Source organism: Cicer arietinum, chromosome 1, assembly GCF_000331145.2.
Source record: "Cicer arietinum cultivar CDC Frontier isolate Library 1 chromosome 1, Cicar.CDCFrontier_v2.0, whole genome shotgun sequence".
NCBI lineage: Eukaryota > Viridiplantae > Streptophyta > Magnoliopsida > Fabales > Fabaceae > Cicer > Cicer arietinum.
Genome location: NC_021160.2, coordinates 27,660,873 through 27,666,659, shown reverse-complemented (window position 1 = coordinate 27,666,659; position 5,787 = coordinate 27,660,873). Strand labels below are relative to the sequence as shown.

At 26.8% G+C, this 5,787-nt stretch overlaps 1 long non-coding RNA gene across 4 annotated transcripts in view; it reads left to right on the top strand.

Moving 5' to 3' along the window:
• The window catches only part of LOC101515742 (uncharacterized), a 4,220-nt gene extending 2,541 nt beyond the window's left edge, over positions 1 to 1,679 (top strand). The window contains exons 6-8 of one of the 4 annotated variants that reach the window (XR_001144702.3): positions 887 to 979; positions 1,093 to 1,261; positions 1,452 to 1,679. This is a non-coding gene — a long non-coding RNA (uncharacterized lncRNA). Of the gene's footprint in view, positions 1 to 886; positions 980 to 1,092; positions 1,262 to 1,445 lie in introns of all 4 variants that reach the window. The other 3 variants (XR_001144701.3, XR_001144703.3, XR_012161808.1) reach the window with 3 other exon arrangements.
• The last annotated feature ends 4,108 nt before the right edge of the window (positions 1,680 to 5,787 follow it).

Below are 5,787 nucleotides of genomic sequence, written 5' to 3'. Positions count from 1 at the left end.
TTTTTTTTAAAATGACTGAAACTTCCGAAATTAAATATCAAATTTATTATTACTATTAATTTATTACCATAAATTTATTATTATAAATTTATTATTATTTATTACTATTTATTACTAATAAAAATGTATTTCGAAACTTTCCATTAATACCAAATTTTCGAAACTCAACATATATAGAAAGTTTTGCAAAATTTTGCATTTCGAAACTTTCATATTCTTCGAAAGTTTCTGTATTTCGAAACTTTCAAAAGTTTCATTATTTATGAGAAAAATATACTTCGAAAGTTTCATCATTCGAAACTTTCATATTTTCGACCTCTATTTTGAAATTTTCATTTCTTCGAGCATCAACCATTTCGAAACTTTCTAATTCCATGAAACTTTCAAAAGTTTCTATGTTTCTAAACTTTCAAACTTTCGAGACTTTCATTTCAAAACTTTCAATATGATACAAACTTTCGAACGATTTGGGGTTTCATACATTTCGAATATTTGAAATATTCGAATTTTTACTTACTTTTGAGATTCGAAAGTTTCAAATGTTCGAGGGGTGGGTAGGATCAAATTCAGATATTACAAACTTTCGAAGAAATTGGGTAAAAAAGAAAAGTCAATTTTTTTTTTGGTTTTAATAGATGAAATTGAGGGTAAAATGGTATTTTACACATGATTGAGGGGGTGGGAGGTAAAAATAGGGGGTGCGTGGTACAAAACCCGTGTTATTTATATTAAATGGGCTTTCAAATTATCACCAATTTTCTCTTTGCAATAAATGGCCTTTCGATTTATTTTTTAAATTGGAAATAAGTTTAGGTTTATTAAAAAAAATTGATATGTTTTATCAGATCCTGTATTAATTGCTAATATCATTTTGCTTTTATTTTAGAGTTCTCTGGTATGACATTAAGGAGTCTTATATTCCAACCATATCTATTCTAGGGACACTTGTTAAATCAGGTGTAAGAGTTATGGTATTTAGGTTAGTACATTTTTCTCTAACTTTAAGTTTTTAGTTAGTCCTTACATCATATTCTTTTGTTTTTTGGTTTGTCAATGTTTTATATTTGTTAAGCAAAGTATTTTTCTGTGTAGTGGAGATCAAGATTCTTACTTACCATTCCTTGGCACACAATCCTTATTGGATTAGCCAAGGACATTGGATTGAAGGAATCAAACTCTTACTTACCATTCCTTGGCACACAATCCTTATTGGATTAGCCAAGGACATTGGATTGAAGGAATCAAACTCTTTTCGACCATGGTATAATTGAATAAATGTATATATTTACAAATGTTTAAGATTTGTATTCTATAGAGTTATTGATTATGTGTTGGTGGTTGAGCTAAAAATAAACAATCTAATTTTATCTTTACTTTTTGCTATATTGTTTGTCAAGCATGGTAACCTTCATGTCTAACAAACTAATCTATTTTGATTATTTAAGTTGCAGGATCTACGGTGGTTTAGGATGATATTTTATCTTTTGCCACCATTAGAGGAGCTGGTCATTCCAGTGCATCATTGCAACGAGAATCTACATTTGTGTTATTTAAAGTATTTTTAGAAGGAAGGTCCCTTCCAAAACTTCAAATATAAATGCTTTATGTAACACAATTTTTTTATGTAAATTATATATTAAACCGTTTTATTATAAATTTGTTATATTTTATTTGTATTACATACAAACAATTGATTTATTTATTTGTTTGAATGAAATTGATAATTATATTTTCTATAAGAAATGTGTATGCATACCTTGTGAATAATTTGAAAAAATATGTAATTTATTATTAATAAATCAGACTTATTATTGAATTTTTAAACCAAGTTTAATTTTAGAAGTACTAAAACCTGCAATTTTTTAATAGTTTAACTAGATTTTACGTTTTATCAATTCAATTACGAACAAAAAAAAAAAAAGCAGCTTATTAGACTAAATCTTGAATCCCGCAAATTCTAAGTGTAATTCAAATTGAATAAACTGACTTTTAATAGCTAAGTTGTATGGGAGACCAAATAAAGAATATGACAGAGGTATTGTGTTGTGTATATACATTGAATAAAGAACACAATAAAAGAAGAACGGTGGCTATTATTAAGGTTATTTTGATTAATATATATTGGATAAAAAGACTTTTAAATTCAAATATTTTTTTACTCAACTTTTTAAAAACAAGCCTATCCAACTTACTACAACCCATTTTTCAAAAATTGAAAAACACAATTAAAAAAATTAACTAAATAAACCTTTTCAACTTTTGGCACAAAAAGTTTCAAATCTCAATAAAAATGGCCGGTTACATTTTTTACCAAAAGCAAATAAATAAATATCACACCATAACACTGTCTATCCTTTCCTCCCATTTCCAAATTATCAAAAATTAGCAAAGCATCCAGTTGTCATCTCAAAATTTTCAAAAAATAAAACTCCCTATTAAAGAGAATGTACAACTCAACGTTTCACCCTAAAAAATCATACTCCAAAGTTATTATCTAACCGTTGCAAGAAAAAAAGGATCCGGTTTAATAACGGCCAAAACTTCTGCATTTGTATTTTTTACTAAGAATAAGTTTAATATTTTTTAGGCTAAATACTACTTGATCTCTTAATTTAATTTCAGTTAACGTTGTAATCATTTATCTTTTTTTCTTCCCGATTTAATCCTTTATTTTAATTTTAAGTGACAATTTGATCTTTTATGTTTTAAAATGTCAACAATGTTATCATTTTTTTTTTTTACATAAATTCAAAAACTTATCAAAATTTTCAAACAAAGTTCATAAAATTAATTATATTTTGTAATATAAAACAAATTTAATCAAATTCGTAATTCAAATCTTCAAATAAATTCATATTTGTTATTCTTTATTTGATGTTGTTGGAGATGAAAATATGAGTCTATTTAAAGATTTAAGTTATAAATTTGATGAAATTACATTAATATTGAGGATGATAATTAGTTTTATGAGTTTTGTTTGAAATTTTTTATGAGTTTTTTGAATTTTTGCAAAAAATAAGGATAATATTGTTGATATTTTAAAACATAAAATATCAAATTATCACTTAAAATCAAAACAAAGGACCAAATCAGAAAAAAAAAATTTAATAAATTACTAAAACGTTAACTGAAATTAAGTTAAGGGACCGTATTTAACCTATTTTTTATATGCTTTTTTTTAAGTGAGAGAATACTAAATATTTTACTCCAATGGATGTTTGATGGTAATTTGTTCATACTTCATGAAGTGTATACGCTTTGACGCTAGCTATAAATTGTTAAAAGCTTGTACGCGTTTTTTCAATAAAAAAGATTGGACATGTTGTTAGTTATGTCTACAACAAGAAAAGAATAGAGTTCCATGTTATTACAGTTTTGTATATTTTCAAAAGAAATTGTTTTAATGAAAAAAAGGAAAAACTGAAATGAAAACATGTTTAGAGTGGTTTGATTTTTTGCTTTTAGAAACCAGTAATCATATTTAAAACAAAGAACTTTCATCCAAAAAATATTAACATATAAAATAAATACATTAATCACTCTATTAATTTTTGCTATAAAAATAAAAAATTCAATAAATACATGTCACACTAATCAGCAACAAAAAAAAAATACATAGTCTAAATCGCCCAGATTAATTCAATAAATAATTACAAAAAATAAATACAAAAAAACTGCTTTAAAAAATTGAATCAAACAAGTCCAATTTTGCCAGTGGCAACCCTCTCAATCAATTGAGTAAAAAAAATCTACCAGTGGCAATTTCTTGATTTGGTTATTATTATTGCTAGTAACTTTTTTCAAATTTTAAAAATTGCATCTGTGTTATAACAAAAATACTTTTTTGGAGTACCTTCCTTTAAAAAAATAATTTGAGTACATTAATTGGAGATTTAGGAGCATGAGCATATGAGGATGAGAAGATTGATCAATTAATTTAAAGACAAGATAACAAATATTAGAGCAAGATGTTTAATGTGTTTTCTACTAGTAGTCCAAACTAAAACACAAAGCTTGTGGAGTATATGAGATTAATACAAGCATCCCCAATCTATTGAAAAATCACATTTGAAATTAAATAGATCAGTATCACCTATGAGAAAAACAAAATTGATGCATATATTAATTACCAAATACCCAAATATAGTACCATAACTTCAGTTTTGAAATTTAATTTAGTTTGTGTTTATATGCTATTTTTTTACGGCAGATTTATAGTGGTAATGCAATTTTTAATCCGGGTTTAGCGATGCAGTTTTTCTTTACTATAATGTAGAATCCACACAACAATTGTAGTTTATTTATTTATTTTTTTTTAAAGTTTACAATAATTTAAGGAGTTTTTTGGGATCAAACTTGATTTTATAATCACAAGTTGATTACCAGGCACAAGCTCTATACTAGTTTAGACCAAATCATTTTCCATTAAACAAGCTGCTTTCCTTTTTCAACCTTCTCTCTCCAAAGTTCAAGTTGAAAATAAATGGGCTCACAACACGGGTAGCAACCCACCTTATGTATGTTATTTTGAGAGAATGAGAAACAAAAATGATGATATAATAGATATAGTATATATATTCATGATCTCATGAGAAAAATTGACTCGTTAAATGGAAAATTTAGATTTGAACAAAATATAATTGTTCAAGTTAAATTGGACACCAAAACGTGCATTTAAATCATTATCTTTTTATCCCATCTCATAAATGAAAAGCAATAATAGAAACAAAAATCCACCATTACAATTTTAATGGCAAATAAACATCCAATAACTCAATCTTACGAATAAAGAGTTATTTGAAAATATTACAAAGCAAAATATTATCGGTTTTAGAAAAAGAAAGGCACTAGTAATGCGAGGTTCTATTAAAATCAAACAAATTAAATAAATACCAACAAATTAGAAGATATAAAAAGAGAACAACGAGAAATAAAAAGATACAATCAAAATAAAAAATAAAGTCAAAATCAATGTTATTTTGTACTTAAGATGTACTCTTCCAATAATCTGTGAATGAATTTTGATTTCTTCGTAATCTCCAATAATACACACTTAAATTTTTGACGTTGGACACTATGACCATGAAATCAAATTTCTTTCAGTCGTAAACCAATTCTTCTTATCATATTGTTATATATATGTCCATCCATGCATGTGTGGCATCAACAATATGTGAGATATTTCCAAAATATTGGTAATATATATATATGTATCTATAATTTGTTATACATAATATGACATTGTTGTTGGTGTAGTGGTTGTGTTCATTCTTTCCTAACATGCAGTCCCGAGTTCGATTTCGCGCTTTGCTTTCTTTTTGGAAATATTCCCTTTTGAAAAGGTACAACTGTTGATTTAAAATGAAAAGGTGCAAGGAGGAATCGAACCCGACACAATGTTTTGCCACCAGACCATTGCATAACTTCGGTTAGTATATGATCGGTAATTATATATGTCCCTTCGCAAACAGTGGCAAAAGAAGAATTGCATCTCTTTCCCAAGTGACATTAGTTTCCTATAAATAGGGTCACTTTGGATAGAATGCAAACAACGAATTCAAGTATTTGTCATCCATTTTCTTTCACTCATTCTCATATACTAAGTCAACTTATTATTTTCTAATGCATGAGAAAAGAATAGGTAACATTATTTTGTAACATACTATTGAAAGATATTCTTGGTGTGATAGTGCAAATCATATCAAGGTTTCCAAAGTACCCTGAAGGGGATTCGCTGGTTATCTCATTTGCATCCGATTGGTGGGGCGGATCGAACCTAAAGGCTAG